Below are 25,001 nucleotides of genomic sequence, written 5' to 3'. Positions count from 1 at the left end.
CCTGGCAGTGGGGGGGCACCATTTTTCAAGAGGAACAACAACAACAACAACACAGCCTCGGTCTCAGCTTGCTGCCAGAAGCAGCATTTGGGGGGATCTTGCTAGGACAAATCCCTCTCCCACAAGTGCTGCCTAGGAACAAGGTGAGCGTACCTTTGGCACAGCCAGAGAAACCGCTTCCTTCAGCAGATCCCTCTGAGGCTGCCATTCCTCCGCTGTCGCTGCCGCCACTTCAGACGCCCTCTCCAGTGAGGAGTGGCGCCTTCTCTCAAATGCAGCCAACTCCTTCCACCTACAGCAAGCAGACAGACAAACAAGCCTTTAATTGCAACACAGTCTCCTTGCAAACCAGGACTGCATACCATGTCCCACACAAGGCAGTCTCAGGGGCTTCCAACAGCCCTCTACTTCCACCTCAAGAGAATGCTGCAATTCCCTCCCTAGACCAGCATTCTCTTTGTCTTTTGTGCAGGTGAAAGAGTCACCACTGAGGAAGTCAAACAAGCTTCCAGAAGCCACAGAACACTTCCAGAAAGCTCAGGTACTCTCAGCGTAACAGCTTCCTGCCTGCTAGCTCTTACACTCCTTTCTGATTACAGTGGATACTGGACTTGCAAAAGTTCTTCTATGGCTAAGACATGCTTGCTAAGTCGAGATGAGTACTGCCACAATTACTCTTGCTTTCACTAGTGAAACAAGGAAAGAGCCTGCAAGCCACAGCTTGGGGAGGAGGTGGGGACGATTTTCCAATCCAGTTATCAAAGGATGGTTAGGCTGGCAGAGATCCCAGGAAGCCTCTAGCCCAGTCTTCAGTTCCAAGCACTTGGGGTCAGCATCTGGACAGGCTGCTCAAGGCCCCATCCAGCTGGGGTTCTGAATTTCCAGGGGTGCAATCTACACAAGCTCTCTGAGACACTTGTTCTGCTGCATGACTGCCTTTGCAGGTCAATGCTCTGCTGTCCTTAAGCCCAGCCTGACCCTCCCTTGCTTTTACTCTGGTCTAGTTAGGAATGCTTTTTGTCAAGGTTTAAGGAGTGAGTCCCAGGAGGCAGCTGTGCTCTAGGTTGCTCAGCAGCCAGACGTGCCCTGGGCTGCCTCCCCCCGTCTTTGCTGAGCAAGTCCAACAAGGAGAAAGCCAAATTTGTTCTTTGACACTGGGCTTCCTAAAGCCCAGCAATGCCCACCCCTGCTCAGAGAAAGCGAGAAAGCTCAACACACACCTGAACTCCTGGGCGCCGTGCACTCCATCCGTGCTCTCCTGCCGCTCCGCCTTTCCTGCCTGGGCCCAGGAGTCCTGACTGGCAAGATCCTCTCCTAGCGGGACCTGCAAGGAATAGGCAGGGAAAAAGCACAAACAAGCAATCAGGAGCAGGGAAGTTGGCTCCTGAGAGCTGCTAGAAGCAGCAAGCAGCAGCCCTCCTGAAGACAAAAGCTGTTGTGTGGGGCTGTTTATGTGGTGTTGATGTGGTGTTTATGTCCCAACTAACCCTGGAGTTGCTCTGGGAGTGTCTGAATAGAAGCAGGGAACATTTCCCTGCTCAGCTCTGCTCAACTGGCTTCCCCTCAGGATTTCAGACCTTCAAGAGCAGCCAAGAGGAACTGCATTCCAGCCCTTCACAGACAGATTTTGTCTCTGCCATGCAGAGCTGCTCAGGAGTCTTTTCAACACACTTGGGTCATGTCAAAGTTAAGGGGGCAGTTGAAGCAGTGCCTGTAGCTACCTAGATAGGCGTGGAGAGGGGTGGGTCCCTGCAGGCAACAGCGGCTCCTCGGCACCCCACAAGGCTGGGAACTGCACCTGGGGACCTCTCTCTGCTGACAGCAAGGAGCCTGCATAGACTCTGTGCACAAAGGAGCTGACTTCCACACCAGTAGCACTAAAGGACATCATGCTACCGCTTCTCTGACACCAAGGGAAGTTCACAGTCCCTGTGAGAATGCCAGGAAAATGATGCCTGCATGTCAATTTTCAGATGCCATTTCTCATGGGTCAGTGGCTGGGCTGAAGTGCGAGGTCATGGCAGGACTCCAGCCCACAGCGTCCTCAGCCTCAAAGGGCAAGGGCTGCCTGCTCAGAAACTTGCAGCTCTGCACTGCCCCAAAGCTTTGCACTCAACCAACCAAAGCTGCCACTGATTGCTGTAGGATGCTCAGGCCCTGGACTGACAACACCTGGAGGTTTGTTGTCCTTTGTGTCCCCTTTAGCCTCTGGAGGAAGAGAGCAAGCCAGAGGAGGTTCTGCTGCTGCTGTGGTGCTCTGCAGACAGGCAGCAGTGTGAGGGACAGGGAGTCACCTGTCATTTAGAGCCTGATTTCTCCTGAGCTCTATCCTCAGCTCTCCTAAGCACAAGTCATGAATTTGGATAAAAGTGAGATGCTCAGGCATTAAAACTCAATTAAAAAGGGCTGATAAGTCTAATGTTTAAACAGGATTGTGCATGCCTCTGCAGGAGATATTCCAGGCTGGCTACAATCAGCATGCAGCCTCCTGCCTGCAAAGATTGACTTCCATTAGTTAAAACCTCTTCAGTTGAAAAGGAGGAAAGGGATGGAATCCTTCTGGTAGTGTTCATGCAGACGCTGATGTGGACTTTCTTTCAGCCTGCCAGGCTGGCACTGTACTGCAACAGGCCAAGCCCACAGCTTTCTCCACACTCCTCAGACACCAGGAATGTCAAGGGTGCCCGTCCCACTCACCGAAGCGCGCGCTGGACTCCTTCCACCTCTGAGGCGAGCTGCCAGGGGCAAGGGAAAACGAACCAGGTGCTGTTAGAAAACTGTTTGTGCTGAGGAATCCCACAGAACAAGCCCACCCAAGCAGAGAGCATTTTTCTTTTTGTAAATTGCATGCAGCATGTGCCATGTGGTTGCTGTAAACAATTCCCTACAAAACCTTCCACCAAACCCCTCCCAGCACTTGCAGTTCTGTTGGGACACAGCACAGGCCCAGCTCCAGGCTTCAGGAGCACACACAAAGTGCTCGGCAGTTTGCCCTGCAGCGCAGAGCCAATGGCTCTTGGAGCACACAGAGGAGGTCCAGTTAGACAGGCACATCCTTTAAGGATGGAATGCAAGCAAAAGATGCTTTTCCTCAGTTCTGGAGAGACCTGCACAGTTTTTGGGAGGATGCCTACAAGGCTCTCCCAGTCTGCATTTTGGAGATTCCTACACTCTGCTAGGCAAGAGACACCCCCTTCTCCAGCTGAAGCTCTTGACAGGAGCTTTACCAAACACATGGCATCTTTATGCCATTTTAGCTCCAACGTGCAGCCCCAAAGGAAAAAACAACTTCTATTTACCAGCCAAATGCAGAAAAGCTTTCCGAGAAGCCGCCAATGAAAAGGCGCTGCTGACTGCTCTACGGACTCGCTCCATCCTTTGAGCAGGGCTGCTCGAGTCCGTAGGCCAGGAAACACAAATGGAAAAAAACCCCACTTGCACAAGTCCTGAGACTGTGCAAGTAAAAAAGGGGTAAAACAGGACACTTGCACAAGTCCCGGGACTGTGCAAATGAAAAGGGGAAAAAAAGGACACACACAAGTCCTGAGACTGTGCAAGTAAAAAGGGGAAAAACAGGACACTTGCACAAGTCCTGAGACTGTGCAAGTAAAAAGGGTAAAAACAGGACACTTGCACAAGTCCTGAGACTGTGCAAGTAAAAAGGTGAAAAACAGGACACTTGCACAAGTCCAAGGACTGTGCAAGAAAATACAGAGAAAAAGGAACACTGGCCGTAATCTGAGAACAGCTCAGACGAGGTGATCCTCCTGCAAGGAGCACGCCAAGAGCTGCTCTGCACGCTGAGGCCTTGCAGGCACCAGGAAAACCTCCTGGTGACAACGCTGTGACGTGGCAGCCCTCTGCTGACATCACAATAGCAGCTGCTCTGGCTTGCTCTGTGAGTTCATGCATGGCAACCAAACCTCCTCTACAGCTAATGCAACAGAAAAGCCCAGAAAGTTCTCCTCTGCCCCAAAGCAGCACAAAACCCCCTTGCAGTCCATAACCCACAGCTCAAAGGATCCCAGAGTAACACACAACAGGCACCAAGCCCATTCACCCTGTATGCCAAGCTGAACACTCAGAAAGAGCCAGCATGTGAGGAAGCCAAAGGCAATGTGCCCTTTTGCCCAGCAGTGCTTCTGACTAAAACCAAGAACATTTGTTTAAATGCTGTGGATGAAATTGTGCTTTGCTAATATCCTGGAGAGTTCCCTCAGCTGGAATGCCTGTCATTCCCACTCATTTGCTGCATGGCTAACATCAACCAGCAAACTGTAGGGCTTGCTGAAGGAAGAATGACACCTAAGTGGGGGGAAAAAGCCAAGTAACCAACCTGCTGCACACACAGCACACTGCTGCTGCACAATTACAGCACCTCAAAGAAGCCTTTGGGGCCTGTGCCTCACTTCTGGCAGCTTCCCTGCAGTATGCATCTGGCAGTCACGGGGATCTGACTCCAATGGACACACAGAAAGAAGGAAAAGAACCTTAAATCCCAATGTGGGACAATGTAGAAGCTGGTGGGGGGAGGAAAACCACCAAAATGGGCAAGTCCCACCTAAAAGAGAATTATGAGGCAGAGTCCAAATAGCTCAGCTGGTGGGCACACCTTAGCAAGGCAGGCTCAGGAAAACAGAGCAACCACAAGCTTTCCAAAGTTCAGAAGCTTCCTTCCCCCTCCTCTCCTCTGCCCTTGAAAACAATTTTTTTTCCCCCTCCTAAAAATACCTTCTTGAGCACGAACAGAAAGTGCCTGGAAAAACCACCAGGTCCCAGTTAAAAACTAAAAAGAATGGAGAAAGATCTGGGCTTTTGCTGTTTGCCTGCTCTTGCAGCCATGGTAGCATTTTGGAAGGGCTCTACACAAGTCGAGGTGTTTCCCAGCCCCAGGACCACCTCTGGCATGAGCCCAGCAAGTGGAGTGGAGAGAGCAGCTGGTCAGACACCACATGTGACAGCTGGGAGGTTGCATATTGTCCTGATGCAAATTCCCTCTGCGTGTCACACGGAAAGTCAGGACAATTTTCAAGAAATGTCTGATTAGATGAGGAATGCCTGTGGATCTACAGACCCCACATTTGTGCCTTACTGGTGTCATAATCCTGAAGCTTTAAGATGTTTCTGGGTGACCCTAATTTCCTCCAGGCTAGAGATCAGGGAATAGTTTCAAACATGCACTGCTTGCAAAACAGTCCCCAGAGCCAGGCATACCGTTTTCTGCCCACCATTCACAAAACACTGCTGTTTCCTCAAAGGAAAACTACAGAAAGCTCCAACAGCCTGCCCCCAGCCCAAGAGTGTTGCCACGTTCTCTTCATAGAGAAAAGCAAGACACAATTCTTCCCAGGAATATTTCTGGGTTTCACATTTTCTGAACATCAGAGAAGGAGAAAATTCTTATGACTGTGTTGTGCCAAAGGAGAGTGCAGTATGGAGATTGTTTACCCAAAGTGAGGATGTTTTGTTCCCTTGGCCTATCAGGGCCACGAGAATGTGTGTGTCGGGACTGCCACGAGACAGACACGAGAGAATCAGAGCGGATGCAGTTCTGTGCAGCTGTGAGCAAGGGTGAGTGTGGGGCAGATTCAGTTTAGATGCAATGTATATAGTATGGTATAAGAAAGTAATTATTTAGGCTTCTGATAAGGTGGAGTCAGATGCATCATTCTCTCTCCCTCTCCACAATGTCACAGTCACCTTGATTTTCCATACAAGAGTTTCCAACTGATTTTTTCCTCTACTTTCTTTATCCTGTGTCTCAGCAAAAGTGGCTTCTGCCAGCACAATGAAGTGGACACAGACCATTCGTTCACATGCAACAGCACGGGTTGGTGCTCCAGCCTGAGAGCTGGAACTCAGCAATTGGGCAATCGTGCTTTGAGATGCAACAGCAGCCAGAGAACGAGTCTGGGGGTGACAGCTTGGGGACAAGGCTGGCCCAGCAATGGCATGGCACACAAGCTGTGCAGGAGGCACCGTCAGCATGACAGCCCTAAGAATGCCACAAAACCCACACAGTTTTACACATTTATGGGATGCTGGTTGCTCTGCATGTATGTCTGTACTGCTGCCTTTATAACCTTTTGGAAATGGTCAGAGCTAGCAGGATTCACCCCCACCAGGAGCTGATGCAGCCTGGCAACCTGCTGACTTACAGAGGCTTCTGGCTTTCCAGGTGAAGCCAAGGCAAGCCCTGCTGCTGCTGCTGCTGCTGTGGCAGAAAGCCCCGTCTGGGCAGGGATGGCACCACTGTGCCACGGGCTGTTTCTCCTTCCAGAGCTGGGTGCTGCTTTTGAGCCACTGATGACGGCTGGCGGCAGAAGGAAGGGGCCTTTTCCCGCACCAGCACTCATGGACGCACCAGGGCCACCTTCAGGGGAGACGTTCGGCCCCACAGAGTAAAGCAGAGGGCCACAGCTGGAAACGCTTCCTTTGGAGCCTTCCTCTCTCTGGAAAGAAGGGAGCCGAGGGCCAGGACGAGCAGCAGGGCCCGACCCCGGCCCGGGCCTGCAGGGAGGGGCGGCTGCCGCTGGGCGGCGCCATGGGCAGGGAGCGCGCCTGCGCGGGGCGGGCGGGGCCGGGCAGCCGCCAGGGGGCGCCCGGGGCGGGGCGGGGCCCTGTGTGAGGGGGGAGAGCCTCGGGCAGTGCGGAGCCACAAACGGGACTGTCCGTGCGGCACGCACAGCGCCAGGGACAGGGACAGCGCCGGGCACAGCACAGCTTCAGCGCAGCCTGGCCAGGAAGGGAATGCTCCCACGGAGTGCAGGAGTCAGGTGGTTGGATTCCCAGTCCTGTGCTGAGCTGGCAGGGCAGAGAGCCTCCGCAAGCACCGCTGCCTCCTCTCCAGGCTTCCTGCACTTCCTTTGCTGACAGGGTCCCATCAGCCAGGCTGGGGGCAGGCTCAGCTGATGTTACAAAGTGCAAAGATTTTTACAAGGATTTCTTCAAATCCCAAATACATGTTTTCTTGAGCTAAGAGGCTTTGGCTCTTTTGATTCCGGTACACTGTGAGCACCCTTGCTCACAGTGTACCCCCAATTTTACCCTGTCTGTTTCAATGCAGCAATATTGTCTGCAGAACTCGGGAAGGTCCTGCTTTGGCTGTAGCAGAGCAGTTTCCCCAGCCTTTCAAGTACACCCAAGCTCTTGGTTGGAACTTGTTCACTGCTATGTCCAGTCCTGTTGGTCTGGAGATCGCCACTGCTCGCTGTAAGTCCTGTAGAGTTTTGCTGAGAGAAATGAGGTAATTATTCAAATCAACCTCTCCTTATATGTGTGTGTTTCCTGAAGTGTGTGGTACTTGGTAGGGTCAACCATACAGCAGCTTACAGGGCCAGATTTTGCTGGTGCCCCATGTCTGAATCCTGATTCAAAGCAGAGCCATGGGTAAGGCTTGGAACCATGTCAAGGAGATTTCCTGACGTATTCTACCCAAGTTCAATTGGATTGTGTAATTCATTCTCTCTCCTTTGCCACTAGCTTGGGGCCTGTAAGGAGCATGAAGATCCCAAGCTATTCCCAAGGCTTTCCTAACCTCTTGTACCCCTTCTGCAAGAAAGTGGGAACCTCTATCTATGACATTCCCAAAGGTACCCCAAATCTAGGTATTATTTGATTCAACAGTATTTTAGCCACTTCCCTAGATTGGTTGGTATGACAAGGGAAGTCTTCTGGCCACCCAGAAAAGGTATCCACCAGATGTAGGAGGGATTGATACCCCCATTTTCTGAGAAATTCAATGAAATCCATCAGGCATTATTCCCTTGGAACATCTCCAGATTTTATGGCTCTTAGCACTACATTGCAAGCTGTGCTACAGTTGTCTCTTTTACAAACTATACACTTTTGGAGTCTTGATTGTACAATCTGAGCCATTTCAGACCCAATTACAGATTTTTGCAAATGTTTCAAGAGTTTTTCAATACTCCAATGAGTAGCTTTGTGTTTGCAATCCATTTTTTCGCAGAGGAGTGATTCTGGGACTACTCTTTGCCCAGCTGGGATAAGTGCCTAGCCTTGTGGATCAAATCACGCTTCTACAGTTTCACTTAATTGACAGTCCCTAGCATTATACTCTGTTTTTTCTACTGGGAGAGGTATCTCTGGCAAGGGTATTAAAGATAAAGCTTTGTTTTCTAACATGTCTTTTTCTGCAGCCTCGTTGGCTAAATGTTTCCCCAATTCAAATTTGGTCCTATCCACTTGGTGTGCTCTGCACTGCCTGATGGCAACTTCCTCTGGTTTCTGGATACTTTCAAGTGTGTCCAAGATTTCTTTTCCATTTTTGATTGATGTGCCTTGAGAGGTCAAAAGGTCCCTTTCTTTCCAGAAATCCCATGTACCCGTAGCACTCCAAAAGTGTATAATGAATCAGTTCAAATGTTAACTCATTTTGCTCTACTCAGTTCCAAAGCTCGGGTGACTGAAATTAGTTCTACCTTCTGGGCTGGAACATCAGAGGGGAGTGTCCCCGATTGGATTACCTCGGGCTGTGGAGTCACTGTGTATCCAGATGTTTGGATAGGAAGATTGAGGGCATGGTCCTGTGAGAGAGCAGCTGCTCCTGCTGCCCGCTCTGCCTTTGGCATCTGATATGCTGCAGGTGTGGCAGCTGCAGCAGGATTTCCTGTGGAAGAGGCAGCACTGCTGCCATGGCCCTCGACTGCAGGGGCCCTTGGCTGTGCCCCCAGCACAGGAGTGTCACCCACGGGGGGCACAAGGGGAAGGGGAAGGGCATTAGGAGGGAGAGAAACCAGTGTCTAGGGAGTGTGTGAGGGAAATACCAATTGATTTCCTTTTCCTTGAGTAAAGAGTTGCAAGAGCCCTGCTAGAGCTGCTGGTGGCTTGGCCTCTTGCAGGGCTGGGGAGAGCCCTGGGGCCAGGGCCCCTCCTCTTTTTGGGACACCAGGTCTAGCTGGGCAAACAGCCCCTGTTCCAGCCAGGAGCAGAGGTGCTGTGCCTTCTGCCCTGGGCAGAGGGACCTGCCACTGTCACCAGCTCTTCCCACAGCTCGTCCTGATGCTGGGCCTGCCCTGAAGGGATGGGCACAGGAGGGGAGTGGCTGTGAAACCCAGGGCGGGGCTTTCACATTGCCTGCTCTCAGTGAGTGTCTGGAAATGACAGTTTTCCATCTTCTGCCAACCAAGGCTGCCAGTGTTTCTGTGTTTGTATTGATGAGAAGGGTAGAGTGTGGGTTTGTGGTTTCATGGAGAGCAAAGCAGTCTGAATTCAATTGATTTCAATTTTTTCTTTCTTGGTATTTTGTCTGTGAAAAGTCTGAAAATCAAGGACATCTTTCTGGAATCCACTGTCTGTGACCTCAATACTGGCTGAGTGACCCTTCAGGACCTTGACCTGACTAAGCGAGTGCATGAACTCTTTTAGCTCTTTTTAGAGGGAGAAAATAAACCAAACCCAAACCTGTTTGTTGAATCTTTGGAAAATCTGACTTATCCAAGAAAGTATAATTTGGAACATACAGATTTTCTGTTCATAATTCATTCAGGTGCCTGTGAAGCCAGACCAGCAATGCCCTCTTCAAAGATTCAACACAGCTGATTGACATCAAGTCGCTTGAAATTTTGGCCTCAACTTTCAGTGATATTTTGAATATGACAATTCCCGTTTCAAGGAGGAGCAGAATGCATGTGCACAGTTCCATTATGGTTTGTTTTTTTTTTTTTCAACACACAGATTCTCTCATTTCCCCTTCTGTAGCCTTAAGCATTAAAATCAACCATCTGCTTTGGAAATGCAGCTGAAATGTAGCTCTTTCTGCTGTTTTGCTTAACTTTTTTTTAGGGGCTGAAAATATTCAGTTGTAATTTGCTTTACATTCTTTGTATTATTTGCCACTGTGGCATTGGAAAAATTCACAGGAGTTTCTCCCATCTTGGATTTTAAAATATTTTAAAATATTATTATAAAGACGATTTGGCAATATTTAATTTTTGCTGCTTGTGTAACTTTATTAAATCTGTGCTTTAAAACAGGTGTCACCTAGCAGGCTTTCAGTTCAATGACAGCAGTTGCTTTTCAGCAGGCTGATTTTCCTGTAGGACTAGCCAAGGAAAGTACCTTAGGAAACTGAGTTTTCCACATTGTTGCAGTGTAGGAATGGTATTCCCTAGTTGAGTGCTCACACTGATACCCCTCAGAGCACGTGCCCCTCACTGACTTCCCCACCACTTTCCCTGTGGCAGGATGGAGAGAAGAGCACAAATAGGTAAAGATCACGGGTTGAGATAAGAACAATTTACTAGAAAGAGCAGTGAAAAAAGAACACAAACGGTAATAACAACACTAAAAGGAGAGTGTACCAGAGGCAAACGAGTCACACGTGATCGTTCTCCACGCAGAACTTGGCACAGCCCGTGACTTGCTGACACGATCCGTCCTAAGGACGTGATTCGTGGAGGTTCTTTTTTCACTGATCTCAGGGTGCAAAAATTGACACGACAAGGGGATTTGCAGTAAAATCAAAATACATGTACTTTTATTAAATAGCCATAGCAAAGATGTGTTAGAGAAAGGGGGAAAGAAGAAAGGGAAAAGAATAAGGAAAAGAAAAAGAAGAGAGAGAGAGGGCAAGGAGGTATATAGCTACCAGACGTGCGGATGACAAAGTCCCTCGAAGTCCGGTCGACGAAGAGGCCTGTCGTCTTCACGTCAGGGGAGATCTCAAAGGTATCAGTCAGGTCTAACCTTTTTTATAGTCCTTTTGAAAAGGGGGAAGGGGACCCATTTCAAAATAGTCTATTGATAAAGGGTACAAGGAGTCCATCAGTAGTCCATCAGGAGCAGGCGTTGTCAGCAGCAGATGTCGTAGGCAGGAACCATTGTCTTCTCGGTCCAGTGGTCGCTTGCAAAACTTGCTCCGGTCCCCACACACGCCTTCCTTCACCCTACGGTGGGGATTTCAGTCTTAGTCCTTTTGGCAAAAGAGGGGAGCTTTTCCATGTAGGGGTCGCACGTCTCAGTCCTTGAGGGGAGAACCTTCTCCCATCTCAGTCCATCTGTCATGGTGGTTGATGTACGGTGAGTGGAGGGTCCTTTTGTGGCGACCTCCAGGAAGGTCATTCCAGAGAGAAAGTCCAGCCAAGTCAGAAGGGTGGAGAAATTCCAGCACTAGCGTTGCTAGGTGATGCAGGCGAAGGAGAGCACACTGCCCCTTCTTGGGTGCAGTGTTCCATGAGTTGAGCAAACACACCCGTAGGCAATAATCTGGCTTGGTGGACCAGACAGACCTGGATTTTCAGAACAGGATCTTTCCCTTTCTCCGGTGGTCTTGGCTTTCATGACAATCGAGAGGCAAAAAATGAGGGAAGTTTCGGACAGACTCTCACACATAGCAACAGGGGGCCGGTGATGTTTTCCTTGGAAACTGACCATAGCAACAGGGAGCTAGGGATGGTTGCCATGGATACTGACCATAGCAACAGTATGCTGGTGATGTCTGCCATGAAAGCTGACCACAGCAACGAGGGGCTGGGGATGGTTGTCATGGAAACCGACCATAGCAACAAGAGGCTGGGTATGGTTGCCATGAAAACTGACCATAGCAACAAGGGGCTGGAGACGTTTTCCTTGGAAACTGACCATGCCAACAGGGGGTTGGGGATGGCTGCCGTGGAAACTGACAATAGCAACAGGGGGCTGGAGATGTTTTCCTTGGAAACTGACCATAGCAACAGGGGGCTGGTGATGGTTGCCATGGAAACTGATCATAGCAACGGGGAGCTGGGGATGGTTGCCATGGAAACCTGACATAGCAACGGGAGGCTGGGGATGGTTGCCATGGAAACTGACCACAGCAACAAGGGGCTGGGGATGGTTGCCACGGAAACACACCATAGCAACAGGGGGCTGGGGATGGTTGCCACGGAAACTGACCACAGCAACAAGGGGCTGGTGATGGTTGCCATGGAAACTGACCATAGCAACGGGAGCTGGGGATGGTTGCCATGGAAACTGACAATAGCAAGAGGGGGCTGGTGATGGTTGCCATGGAAGCTGACCATAGCAATAATGGTCTGGGGACGGCTTCCATGGAAACAGACCATAGCAACAAGGTGCTGGGGATGGTTGCCATGGAAAGCGACCATGGCAACCGGGGGCTGGGGATGGTTGCTATGGAAACTGACCATAGCAACAGTGGGCTGGTGATGGTTGCCATAGTAATTGACCATAGCAACAGGGGATGGGGATGGCTGCAATGGATACCGACCATCGCAACAGGGGGCTGGGGGTTGTTGCTATGGAAATTGATCATAGCCACTGGGGGGTGTTGATGGTTGCCATGGAAACTGACCATAGAAACAGGGGGCCGGGAATGGTTGCCATGGAAACCGACCATGGCAATGGGGAGCTGGGGATGGTTGCCATGAAAACTGACCATAGCAACGGGGAGCTTGGGATGCTTGCCATGGAAACCGACCATACCAATGCGGGGCTAGGGATGGTTGCCATGGAAACTGACCATAGGAACAAGGGGCTGGGGATGGCTGCCATGGAAACACACCATAGCAACAGGGGGCTGGGGATGGTTGCCATGGAAACCGATCATAGCAACAGGGGACTGGGGATGGCTGCTATGAAATCTGGCCATAGCAACAGGGGGCTGGTGATGTTTTCCTTGGAAACTGATCATAGCAGCAGAGAGCTAGGGATGGTTGCCATGGAAACAGGCCGTAGTAACTGCGGGGTTTTGATGGTTGCCATGGACACTGACCATAGCAACAGGGGGTCTGAGGATGATTATCATGGAAACCGACCATACCGACGGGGGTCTGGGGATGGTTGCTATCTAAACGGACCATAGCAACGGTGGGCAAATTGTGGTCGCCATGGAAACCGACCATAGCAACATGGGGCTGGTGATGGCTGCCATGGAAACCGACCATAGCAACGGGGGCAAATGATGGTTGCCATGGAAGCTGACCATAGCAACAGGGGGTTGGTGATGGTTGTCTTCGAAACTGACCATAGCAACTGGGGGCTGGGGATGGCTGCTATGGAAACTGATCATAGCAACAGGGGGCTGGAGATGTTTTCCTTGGAAACTGACCATAGGAAGAAGGGGCTGGTGATGGTTGCCACGGAAACTGACCACAGCAACAAGGGGCTGGGTCTGGTTGCCATGGAAACTAACTATAGCAACGGGAGCTCGGGATGGTTGAAATAGAAACTGAAAATAGCAAGAGGGGGCTGGTGATGGTTGCCATGGAAACTGACCATAGCAATAGTGGGCTGGGGTTGGCTTCTATGGAAACTGACCATAGCAACAAGGTGCGGGGGATGGTTGCCATGGAAAGTGACCATGGCAACCGGGGGCTGGGGATGGTTGCTATGGAAACTGACCATAGCAACAGTGGGCTGCGGATGGTTGCCATGGAAACTGACAATATCAACAGGGGGCTGGTGATGGTTGCCATGGAAACCGATCATAGCAACAGGAGGCTGGTGATGGTAGCCATGGAAACTGACCATAGGAACAGGGGGCTGGTGATGGCTGCCATGGAAGCTGGCCACAGCAACAGTGGGCTGGGGATGGTTGCCATGGAGATTTACCATAGCAACGGGGTCCTAGTGGTGGTTGCCATGGAAACTGACCATAGGAACAGGGGGCTGGGGATGGTTGCCATGGAAACCGACCATAGAAACAAGGGGCTGGGGATGGCTGCCATGGAAACTGACCATAGCAACGGGGAGCTGGGGATGGTAGCCAAGGAGACAGACCATAGCAACAGTTGGCTGGTGATGTCTGCCATGGAAACCGACCATAGCAACGCGGGGCTGGGGATGGTTCCCATGAAAACTGACCATAGCAACAGGGAGGTCGGGATGGTTGCTATGGAAACTGATCATAGCAACAGGTGTCTAGTGATGATTGCCGTGGAAACTGACCATAGCAACATGGGGCTGGCGATGGTTGCCATGGAACCTGACAGAGCAACAAGAGGCTGGGGTTGGTTGCCATGAAAACTGACCATTGCAACAGGGGTCTGGTGACGTTTTCCTTGGAAACTGACCATAGCAAGAGGGGGCTGGAGATGGCTGCCATGGAAACCGACAATAGTAACGGGTGGCTGGTGATCGTAGCCATAGAAACTGACCATAGCAACATGGGGCTGGGGATGGTTGCCATGGAAACTGACCATAGCAACAGTGGGCTGGTGATGTCTGCAATGAAAACTGACCATTGCAACGGGGGGCTGGAGGCGGTTGTCATGGAAAACGACCATAGCAAGAGGGGGCTGGGGTTGGTTGCCATGGAAACAGGCCGTAGGAAGTGCGGGGTGTTGATGGTTGCCATGGAAACTCACCATAGCAACAGGGGGTCTGAGGATGGTTATCATGGAAACCGACCATAGCAACGATGGGCAAATAATGGTCGCCATGGAAACCAACAATAGGAACGAGAGGCTGGGGATGGTTGCCATGGAAACTGACCGTAGCAACATGGGGCTGGTGATGGTTGCAATGGAAACCGACCATAGCAAAGGGAGCTGGTGATGGTTGCCATGGAAACTGACCATAGCAACTGGCGGGCTCGTGATAGTTGCGATGGAAACTGACCATAGCAACAGGGGGGTGGGGATGGTTGCTATGGAAACGGACCATAGCAACAGGTGTCTGGTGATGATTGCCGTGGGAACTGACCATAGCAACATGGGGCTGGGGATGGCTGCCAGGGAAACCGACCATAGCACCAGTGGGCTGGTGATGTTTGCCATGGAATGTGACCATAGCAACAGGGGGCTGGGGAAAGTGTCCATGGAAACTGACCATAGCAACAGTGGGCTGGTGATAGTTGCTATGGAAACTGACCATAGCAACAGGGGTCTGGGGGTCGCTGCCATGGATACTGACCACAGCAACGGGGGTCTGGTGATGGTTGCCATGGAAACCGACCATTGCAACAGGGTGCTGGGGATGGCTGCCGTGGAAACTGACCATAGCAACAGGGGTCTGGTGACGTTTTGCCTGGAAACTGACCATGCCAACAGGGGGCTGGGGATGGCTGCCATGGAAACTGATGATAGCAACGGGGCGCTAGGGATGCTTGCCATGGAAACCGACCATACCAACGCGGGGCTAGGGATGGTTGCCATGGAAACTGACCATAGCAACATGGGGCTGGTGATGGCTGTAATGGAAAACTACCATAGTAGTGGGGGGCTGGGGATGGTTGCCATGGAACCTGACAGAGCAACAAGAGGCTGGTGATGGTTGCAATGAAAACTGACCATAGCAACAGGGGTCTGGTGACGTTTTCCTTGGAAACCGACCATAGCAACAGGGGACTGGGGATGGCTGCCATGAGAACTGAACATAGAAACAGGGGGTGGTGATGTTTTCCTTGGAAACTGACCGTAGCAAGAGGGGGCTGGAGATGGCTGCCATGGAAACCGACCATAGTAACGGGGGGCTGGTGATGGTAGCCATAGGAACTGACCATAGCAACAAGGGGCTGGGGATGGTTGCCATGGAAACCGACCATAGCAACAGTGGGCTGGTGATGTCTGCCATGAAAACTGACTATTGCAACGGGGGGCTGGGGGCGGTTGTCAGGGAAACCGACCATAGCAAGGGGGGGCTGGGGATGGTGTCCATGGAAACAGGCCGTAGCAACTGCGGGGTGTTGATGGTTGCCATGGAAACTGACCATAGCAACAGGGGGTCTGAGGATGGTTATCATGGAAACCGACCATAACAACGAGGGGCTGGGGATGGTTAGTATGGAAACGGACCATAACAACGATGGGCAAATTATGGTCGCCATGGAAACCGACCATAGGAACGAGGGGCTGGGGATGGTTGCCATGGAAACTGACCATAGCAACAGGGGGCTGGGGATGGTGTCCATGGAAACTGACCATAGCAACAGGGGGCTGGTGATGGTTGCCATGGAAACCGACCATAGCAACGGAGGGCTGGGCATGCTTGCTATGAAAACTGTCCATTGCAACATGGGGCTGGAGACGTTTTCCTTGAAAACTGACCATAGCAACAGGGAGCTAGGGATGGTTGCCATGGATACTGACCATGGCAACAGTCGGCTGAGGATGGTTGTCATGGAAACCGACCATAGCAAGAGGGGGCTGGGGGTGGTTGCCATGGAAACTGACCGTAGTAACATGGGGCTGGGGATGGTTGCAATGGAAACCGACCATAGCAAAGGGAGCTGGTGATGGTTGCCATGGAAACTGACCATAGCAACTGGCGGGCTCGTGATAGTTGCGACGGAAACTGACCATAACAACATGGGGGTGGGGATGGTTGCTATGGAAACTGACCATAGCAACAGCCGTCTGGTGATGATTGCCTTGGAAACTGACCATAGCAACATGGGGCTGGTGATGGCTGCCATGGAAACCGAGCATAGCAACAGGGGGCTGGTGATGTTTTCCTTGGAAACTGACCATAGCAACAGGGGGCTGGGGATGGTTGCCACGGAAACTGACCATAGGAACAAGGGGCTGGGAATGGTTGCCATGGAAAGTGACTATGGCAACTGGGGGCTGGGGATGGTTGCCATGGAAACTGACCATAGCAACGGGGGGCTGGTGATGGTTACCATGGAACCTGGCATAGTAACAAGGGGCTGGGGATGGTTGCCATGGAAACTGAGCATAGCAACAGGGGGCTGGTAATAATTGCCGTGGAAGCTCACCACAGCAAGAGTCGGCTGGGGGTAGTTGCCATGTAAATTGATCATAGCAACTGGGGGGTATTGATGGTTGCCATGGAAACGGACCATATCAACAGGGGGCTGGTGGTGGTTGCCGTGGAAACTAATCATAGCAATAGGCGGCTGGGGATGGTTGCCATGGAAACTGACCATAGCAAGAGGGGGCTAGTGATGTTTTCCTTGGGAACTGACCATAGCAACAGGGGGCTGCTGATGGTTGCCGTGGAAATTGACAATAGCAAGAGGGGGCTGGGGATGGCTGCCATGGAAACTGACCATAGCAACGGGGTGCTTGGGATGCTTGTCATGGAAACCGACCATAGCAACACGGGGCTGGGGATGGTTGCCATGGAAACTGACCATAGCAACGGGGGACTGGTGATGTTTGCCATGAAAACTGACAATAGCAATGGGGTGCTGGGGATGGTTGCCATGGAAACTGACCATAGCAACAGGGGGCTGGTAATAATTGCCGTGGAAGCTGACCACAGCAAGAGTGGGCTGGGGGTAGTTGCCATGTAAATTGATCATAGCAACTGGGGGGTGTTGATGGTTGCCATGGAAACGGACCTTATCAACAGGGGGCTGGTGATGGTTGCCGTGGAAACTAATCATAGCAACAGGCGGCTGGGGATGCTTGCCATGGAAACTGACCATAGCAAGAGGGGGCTAGTGATGTTTTCCTTGGGAAGTGACCATAGCAACAGGGGGCTGCTGATGGTTGCCGTGGAAATTGACCATAGCAAGAGGGGGCTGGGGATGGCTGCCATGGAAACTGATCATAGCAACGGGGTGCTTGGGATGCTTGCCATGGAAACCGACCATAGCAACGCGGGGCTGGGGACGGTTGCCATGGAAACTAATCATAGCAACAGGGGGCTGACGTTTGTTCACATGGAACCCGACCATAGCAACGGAGTGCTGGGGATAGTTGCCATGGAAACTGACCATAGCAACAAGGGGCTGGGGATGGTTGCCATGGAAACCGACCATAGCAATAGGGGGCTGGTCATGGTTGCCATGGAAACCGACCACAGCAACGAGAGGCTGGGGATGGTTGGTATGGAAACTATCCAAAGCAGGAAGGGGCTGATGATGGTAGCCATGGAAACCGACAATAGCAACGGGGGGTGGCGATGGTAGCCATGGAAACGGACCATCGCAACAGGTGTCTGGTGATGATTGCCGTGGGAACTGACCATAGCAACATGGGGCTGGGGATGGCTGCCAGGGAAACCGACCATAGCACCAGTGGGCTGGTGATGTTTGCCATGGAATGTGACCATAGCAACAGGGGGCTGGGGAAAGTGTCCATGGAAACTGACCATAGCAACAGTGGGCTGGTGATAGTTGCTATGGAAACTGACCATAGCAACAGGGGTCTGGGGGTCGCTGCCATGGATACTGACCACAGCAACGGGGGTCTGGTGATGGTTGCCATGGAAACCGACCATTGCAACAGGGTGCTGGGGATGGCTGCCGTGGAAACTGACCATAGCAACAGGGGTCTGGTGACGTTTTGCCTGGAAACTGACCATGCCAACAGGGGGCTGGGGATGGCTGCCATGGAAACTGATGATAGCAACGGGGCGCTAGGGATGCTTGCCATGGAAACCGACCATACCAACGCGGGGCTAGGGATGGTTGCCATGGAAACTGACCATAGCAACATGGGGCTGGTGATGGCTGTAATGGAAAACTACCATAGTAGTGGGGGGCTGGGGATGGTTGCCATGGAACCTGACAGAGCAACAAGAGGCTGGTGATGGTTGCAATGAAAACTGACCATAGCAACAGGGGTCTGGTGACGTTTTCCTTGGAAACCGACCATAGCAACAGGGGACTGGGGATGGCTGCCATGAGAACTGAACATAGAAACAGGGGGTGGTGATGTTTTCCTTGGAAACTGACCGTAGCAAGAGGGGGCTGGAGATGGCTGCCATGGAAACCGACCATAGTAACGGGGGGCGGGTGATGGTAGCCATAGGAACTGACCATAGCAACAAGGGGCTGGGGATGGTTGCCATGGAAACCGACCATAGCAACAGTGGGCTGGTGATGTCTGCCATGAAAACTGACTATTGCAACGGGGGGCTGGGGGCGGTTGTCAGGGAAACCGACCATAGCAAGGGGGGGCTGGGGATGGTGTCCATGGAAACAGGCCGTAGCAACTGCGGGGTGTTGATGGTTGCCATGGAAACTGACCATAGCAACAGGGGGTCTGAGGATGGTTATCATGGAAACTGACCATAGCAACGAGGGGCTGGGGATGGTTAGTATGGAAACGGACCATAACAACGATGGGCAAATTATGGTCGCCATGGAAACCGACCATAGGAACGAGGGGCTGGGGATGGTTGCCATGGAAACTGACCATAGCAACAGGGGGCTGGGGATGGCTGCCATGGATACCGACCATAGAAACAGGGGGCTGGTGATGGTTGCCATGGAAACTGATCATAGCAACAGTGGGCTGGGGATGGCTGCCATGGAAACAGATCATAGCAACAAGGGGCGGGGGATGGTTGCCATGGAAAGTGACGATAGCAACAGTGGGCTGGGGATGGTTGCCATGGAAACTGACCATAGCAACATGGGGCTGGTGATGGCTGCCATGAAAACTGACAATAGCAATGGGGTGCTGGGGATGGTTGCCATGGAAACTGACCATAGCAACAGGGGGCTGGTAATAATTGCCGTGGAAGCTGACCACAGCAAGAGTGGGCTGGGGGTAGTTGCCATGTAAATTGATCATAGCAACTGGGGGGTGTTGATGGTTGCCATGGAAACGGACCTTATCAACAGGGGGCTGGTGATGGTTGCCGTGGAAACTAATCATAGCAACGCGGGGCTGGGGACGGTTGCCATGGAAACTAATCATAGCAACAGGGGGCTGGGGACGGCTGCCATGGATACCGACCATAGAAACAGGGGGCTGGTGATAGTTGCCATGGAAACTGATCATAGCAACAGTGGGCTGGGGATGGCTGCCATGGAAACTGATCATAGCAACAAGGGGCGGGGGATGGTTGCCATGGAAACTGACCATAGCAACAAGGGGCTGGGGACGGTTGCCATGGAAACCGACCATAGCAATAGGGGGCTGGTCATGGTTGCCATGGAAACCGACCACAGCAACGAGAGGCTGGGGATGGTTGGTATGGAAACTATCCAAAGCAGGAAGGGGCTGATGATGGTAGCCATGGAAACCGACAATAGCAACGGGGGGTGGCGATGGTAGCCATGGAAACGGACCATCGCAACCGGGGGCTGGGGACAGTTGCCATGGAAACCGACCATTGAAACGGGAGCTGGGGATGGTTGTCATGGAAACTGACCATAGCAACAGGGGGCTGGGGATGGCTGCCATGGATACCGACCATAGAAACAGGGGGCTGGTGATAGTTGCCATGGAAACTGATCATAGCAACAGTGGGCTGGGGATGGCTGCCATGGAAACTGATCATAGCAACAAGGGGCGGGGGATGGTTGCCATGGAAAGTGACGATAGCAACAGTGGGCTGCGGATGGTTACCATGGAAACTGACCATAGCAACTGGCGGGCTGGTGATGATTGCCATGGAAACTTACCATCGCAACATGGGGTTGGGGATGATTGCTAAGGAAACTGACCATAGCAACAGGTGTCTGGTGATGATTGCCGTGGAAACTGACCATAGCAACATGGGGCTGGTGATGGCTGCCATGGAAACCGAGCATAGCAACAGGGGGCTGGTGATGTTTTCCTTGGAAACTGACCATAGCAAGAGGGGGCTGGGGATGGTTGCCATGGAAACTGACCATAGCAGCTGGCGGGCTGGTGATGATTGCCATGGAAAGTGACCATAGCAACAGGGGGCTGGTGATCTTTTCCTTGGAAAATGACCATAGCAATAGGGGGCTGGTGATGGTTGCCATGGAAACTGACCATAGGAACAAGGGGCTGGGAATGGTTGCCATGGAAAGTGACTATGGCAACTGGGGGCTGGGGATGGTTGCCATGGAAACTGACCATAGCAACGGGGGGCTGGTGATGGTTGCCATGGAACCTGGCATAGTAACAAGGGGCTGGGGATGGTTGCCATGGAAACTGGCCATAGCAACAGGGGGCTGGTAATAATTGCCGTGGAAGCTGACCACAGCAAGAGTGGGCTGGGGGTAGTTGCCATGTAAATTGATCATAGCAACTGGGGGGTGTTGATGGTTGGCATGGAAACGGACCATCGAAACAGGGGGCTGGTGATGGTAGCCGTGGAAAGTGACCATAGCAACGCCGGGCTGGGGATGGTTGCCATGGAAACTAATCATAGCAACAGGGGGCGGACGGTTGTTGCCATGGAACCCGACCATAGCAACGGAGTGCTGGGGATGGTTGGTATGGAAACTATCCAAAGCAAGAAGGGGCTGATGATGGTAGCCATGGAAACCGACAATAGCAACGGGGGGTGGCGATGGTTACCATGGAAACGGACCATCGCAACAGGGGGCTGGGGACGGTTGCCATGGAATCCGACCATAGGAACAAGGGGCTGGGGATGGTTGCCATGGAAACTGACCATAGCAACAGGGGGCTGGGGGTCGCTGCCATGGATACTGACCACAGCAACTGGGGTCTGGTGATGGTTGCCATGGAAACCGACCTTTGCAACAGGGCGCTGGGGATGGCTGCCGTAGAAACTGACCATAGCAACAAGGCGGCTGGGGATGGTTGCCACGGAACCTGACATAGTAACAAGGGGCTGGGGATGGTTGCCATGGAAACTGGCCATAGCAACTGGGGGCTAGTGATAATTGCCGTGCAAACTGACCATGGCAAGAGTGGGCTGGGGTTGTTGCCATGGAAATTGATCACAGCAACTGGGGGGTGTTGATGGTTGCCCTGGAAACCGACCATATACACAGGCAGCTGGGGATGGTTGCCATGGACACTGACCATAGCAACAGGGGGCTGGTGATGGTTGCCATGGAAATGGACCATAGCAAGAAGGGTTTGGTGATGGTAGCCATGGAAACGGACCATAGCTACAGGGGGCTGGCGATGGCTGCCATGGAAACTGACCAACGCAACTGGGGGGTGTTGATGGTTGCCATGGAAACTGACCATAGCAACAGTGGGCTGGGGATGGCTGCCATGGAAATAGACCATAGCAACTGCGGGGTGTAGATGGTTGCCGTGGAAATTGACCATAGCAACAGGGGGCTGACGGTTGTTGCCATGGAAACCGACCATAGCAACGGAGGGCTGGAGACGTTTTCCTTGGAAACTGACCATAGCAATAGGGAGCTAGGGATGGTTGCCGTGGATACTGACCACAGCAACAGTGGGCTAAGGATGGTTGCCATGGAAACCTACCATAGCAACGAGATGCTGGGGATGGTTGGCATGGAAACTATACATAGCAAGAAAGGGCTGGTGATGGTAGCCATGGAAACCGAACATCGAAACGGAAGCTGGGGATGGTTGCCATGGAAACTGACCATAGCAACAGGGGGTTGGGGATGGCTGCCATGGATACCGACCATAGAAACAGGGGGCTGTTGAAAGTTGCCATGGAAACTAACCATAGCAACAGTAGGCTGGGGATGGCTGCCATGGAAACTGATCATAGCAACAGGGTGCTGGGGATGGTTGCCATGGAAACTGAGCATAGCAACTGGCGGGCTGGTGATGATTGCCATGGAAACTGACCATAGCAACAGGGGGGTGGGGATGATTGCTATGGAAACTGACCATAGCAACAGGTGTCTGGTGATGATTGCCGTGAAAACTGACCATAGCAACATGGGGCTGGGGATGGCTGACATGGAAACCGAGCATAGCAACAAGGGGCTGGTGATCTTTTCCTTGGAAACTGACCATAGCAATAGGGGGCTGGGGATGGTTGCCATGGAAACTGACCATAGGAACAAGGGGCTGGGAATGGTTGCCATGGAAAGTGACTATGGCAACTGGGGGCTGGGGATGGTTGCCATGGAAACTGACCATAGCAACGGGGGGCTGGTAATGGTTACCATGGAACCTGGCATAGTAACAAGGGGCTGGGGATGGTTGCCATGGAAACTGGCCATAGCAAGAGGGGGCTGATAAAAATTGCCGTGGAAGCTGACCACAGCAAGAGTGGGCTGGGGGTAGTTGCCATGTAAATTGATCATAGCAACTGGGGGGTGTTGATGGTTGGCATGGAAACGGACCATATCAACAGGGGGCTGGTGGTGGTTGCCGTGGAAACTAATCATAGCAATAGGCGGCTGGGGATGGTTGCCATGGAAACTGACCATAGCAAGAGGGGCCTAGTGATGTTTTCCTTGGGAACTGACCATAGAAACACGGGGCTGGGGATGGTTGCCATGGAAACTGACCATAGCAACAGTGGGCTGGTGATATTTCCCATCAAAACTGACATTAGCAATGGGGTGCTGGGGATGGTTGCCCTGGAAACTGACCATAGCAACAGGGGGCTGGTGATGGTTGCTATGACAACTGACCATAGCAACGGGGTGCTGGGGCTGGTTGCCACGGATACTGACCATAGCAACAGTATGGCGGTGATGTCTGCCATGAAAGCTGACCATAGCAACGGCGGGCTGGGGATGGTTGTCATGGAAACCGACCATAGCAACAAGAGGCTGGGGATGGTTGCCATGAAAACAGACCATAGCAACAGGGGGCTGGAGACCTTTTCCTTGGAAACTGACGATAGGAACAGGGGGCTGGTGATGGTAAGCACCGAAACCGACAAGAACAACAGGGGGCTGGGGATGATTGCCATGGAAACTGGCCATAGCAAAGGGGGGCTGTGGATCTCTGCCAAGGAAACTGACCATAGGAACAAGGGGCTTTTGATGGCGGCCATGGAAACTGACCATAGCAACAGTGGGCTGAGGATGGTTGCCATGGAGATTTACCATAGCAACGGGGTACTAATGGTGGTCGACGTGGAAACTGACCATAGCAACGGGGAGCTGGGGATGGTTGCCATGGAAACTGACCAGAGCATCAGTGGTCTGGTGATGGCTGCCGTGGAAACTGACCATAGCAACGGGGGGCTGGGGATGGCTGCCATGGAAACTGAACATAGCAACAGTGGGCTGGGGATGATTGCCATGGAGATTTACCGTAGCAACGGGGTACTAATTGTGGTCGTTGTAAAAACTGACCATAGGAACGGGGGGCTGGGGATGGTTGCCATGGAAACCGACCACAGAAACAAGGGGCTGGGGATGGCTGCGATGGAAACTGACCATAGCAACGGGGGGCTGGGGATGGTTGCCATGGAAACTGACCATAGCAACAGGGGGCTGGTGATGGTTGCTATGAAAACTGACCATAGGAACGGGGGGCTGGGGATGGTTGCCATGCAAACTGACAATAGCAACAGGGGGCTGGTGGTGGTTGCTATAAAAACTGTCCATTGCAACAGGGGATTCGAAATGTTTTCCTTGGAAACTGACCATAGCAAGACGGGGCTGGTGATGTTTTCCTTGGAAACCGACCATAGCAACGGGGGGCTGGGGATGGTTGCCATGGAAACTGACCATAGTAACTAGAGGCTGGGGATGGCTGCCATGGAAACTAAGCATAGCAACGGAGGGCTGGGGATGGTTGCCATGGAAACTCACCATACCAACATTGGGCTGCGGATGGTTACCATGGAAACTGACCATAGACACGGGGGGCTGGTGATGGTTGCCATGGAAACCGACCATTGCAAGAGGGCAATGGGGATGGCTGCCGTGGAAACTGACCATAGCAACAGGGGGCTAGCAATGGTTGCCATGGAACCTGACATAGCAACAAGAGGCTGGGGATGGTTGCCATGAAATCTGACCATAGCAACAGGGGTCTGGTGACGTTTTCCTTGGAAACCGAGCATAGCAACAGGGGGCTGGTGATGGCTGCCACGGAAACTGACCATAGCAACTGGGGGCTGGTGATGGCTGCCCTGGAATCCGACCATTGCAACAGGGGGCTGGGGATGGTTTCCATGGAAATTTACCATAGCAACGGGGGGCCGGGGATGGCTGCCATGGAAACCGACCATAGCAACAGGGGTATCCTGTTTGTTGCCATGGAAACTGACCACAACAAGAGGGGGCTGGTGGTGGTTGCCATGGAAATTGATCATAGCAACTTGGGGGCGTTGATTGTTGCCATGGAAACAGACCATAGCAACTTGGGGCTGGGGGTCGCTGCCATGGATACTGACCATAGCAACAGGGGGCTGGGGATGGTTGCCATGGAAACTGACCATAGTAATAGGGGCTGGTATGGTTGCTATGGAAACTGACCATAGCAACAAAGGGC

General features: G+C 52.3%; 1 protein-coding gene and 1 long non-coding RNA gene across 2 annotated transcripts in view; both read right to left on the bottom strand.

Moving 5' to 3' along the window:
• LOC135299814 (zinc finger protein 271-like) overlaps window positions 1–25,001 on the bottom strand; it is a 593,489-nt gene that overhangs the window by 409,577 nt on the left and 158,911 nt on the right. The gene's annotated exons all lie outside the window — the stretch shown is intronic.
• Window positions 1,240–3,806, bottom strand: LOC135298394 (uncharacterized). The gene is made up of 3 exons (XR_010360371.1): window positions 3,300–3,806; window positions 2,698–2,735; window positions 1,240–1,324 (listed from the first exon to the last, which is right to left on the bottom strand). It is a non-coding gene; the product is annotated as an uncharacterized LOC135298394 (long non-coding RNA).

This window comes from Passer domesticus, chromosome 4 (assembly GCF_036417665.1).
Source record: "Passer domesticus isolate bPasDom1 chromosome 4, bPasDom1.hap1, whole genome shotgun sequence".
Taxonomy (NCBI): domain Eukaryota; kingdom Metazoa; phylum Chordata; class Aves; order Passeriformes; family Passeridae; genus Passer; species Passer domesticus.
This window is presented reverse-complemented; position numbering and strand designations above follow the sequence as displayed.